This window comes from Acyrthosiphon pisum, chromosome X (genome assembly GCF_005508785.2).
Source record: "Acyrthosiphon pisum isolate AL4f chromosome X, pea_aphid_22Mar2018_4r6ur, whole genome shotgun sequence".
Lineage (NCBI taxonomy): Eukaryota > Metazoa > Arthropoda > Insecta > Hemiptera > Aphididae > Acyrthosiphon > Acyrthosiphon pisum.
The window spans coordinates 108367666-108368930 of record NC_042493.1 but is presented as its reverse complement, the minus strand read 5'-3'; positions in this window follow the sequence as shown (position 1 = coordinate 108368930).

Here is a 1265-nt window from a genome sequence, read left to right as displayed (position 1 = left end):
AAATATAATTTTTCATAGGATAGTCTACTATACCCTCGCATAACAATAACAATAACCTAATAAATCCACTCGTGGATATATAATTTACAACAGATGTTCATAGTTATCACTAAATTATAAACAGATAATAAATTAATTATATACTCCAATCCACAACCTCTTAAGAAACTCGGGGATAACAACCTCTCATTTACCGGTATATAGAATATCGATATAATATGTATAAAATTAGATTATTGTATGAAAATACTTTTATATATACTATACACATTCTAGGGTATCGTACATACATACATTATGTTAGGTTAGGATAAACATTATTTAAAAATTATATAGTAAAAAGAAAAAAAATGCTATGCCTATAGAGAGAATTGAACTACTGAACTATGGAGGCCATATATCTAAAACTGGCTAAATAATAAGCATTTGCACCTTAACTTTCATTATAAGAGAATACATAGATGCATAGTATATACAATATACATTTCATGTTAAACATTAAATGTTTTATAGAATAGGCTACTATTTACCAAACCATGTAGTGTAAGATATATACAAACATACTCCACATAATCATAGATATTAATAGACTTATCTATTAGTAATCGAAAATCAGCCTAATCAGACAACACTGTTTCCTTCGATGTTCATCAGACAGGACCTGGTATGTAGCGGGGTCGTGGGGATTACACGTATGTATGGATATGTGACAGTAATGGTCCAATCACTTATAATATGACAATAAGTTATTGTAGCGAGTAGGTACAATGGTTATCGCTATTATACTTTGGGTTCGACCGATATCGAGTTTATTACTTTTAGCTTCTGGTCTTTATAATTGATAAGTATTATTATGAGAAGTGCAGCAGTGCCGCAATCACTTTTAGGGGGGCGCACGGTGGACGCCCTGCTAAATGGGCATTTTACAATACATTTAGGGGCACAACTTATAAGCTTACTGTACTTGAAATGATTTGAAAAGTGTAATATCTATTACTCTGGGACATAAAAATCCAAATTGCTGCGGTATCTACCGACTAGGTATAACACATTAACACACAAACACCTGCTAAAACTACCCAACTTTGAGGAGTTATATCTCATCAACGGATTAATGAAAAATGAAAATTTAAACGTGATAATTCATAAAAAAAATAGCTTTATTAATTTATGAAATTAAAAGTATAGGTTACCATTTGAAAATCAGAAGGTTGATAATGTTTTTCCTAATTAAATATGAAGGGTGAAAAAATATAAAAAAAATT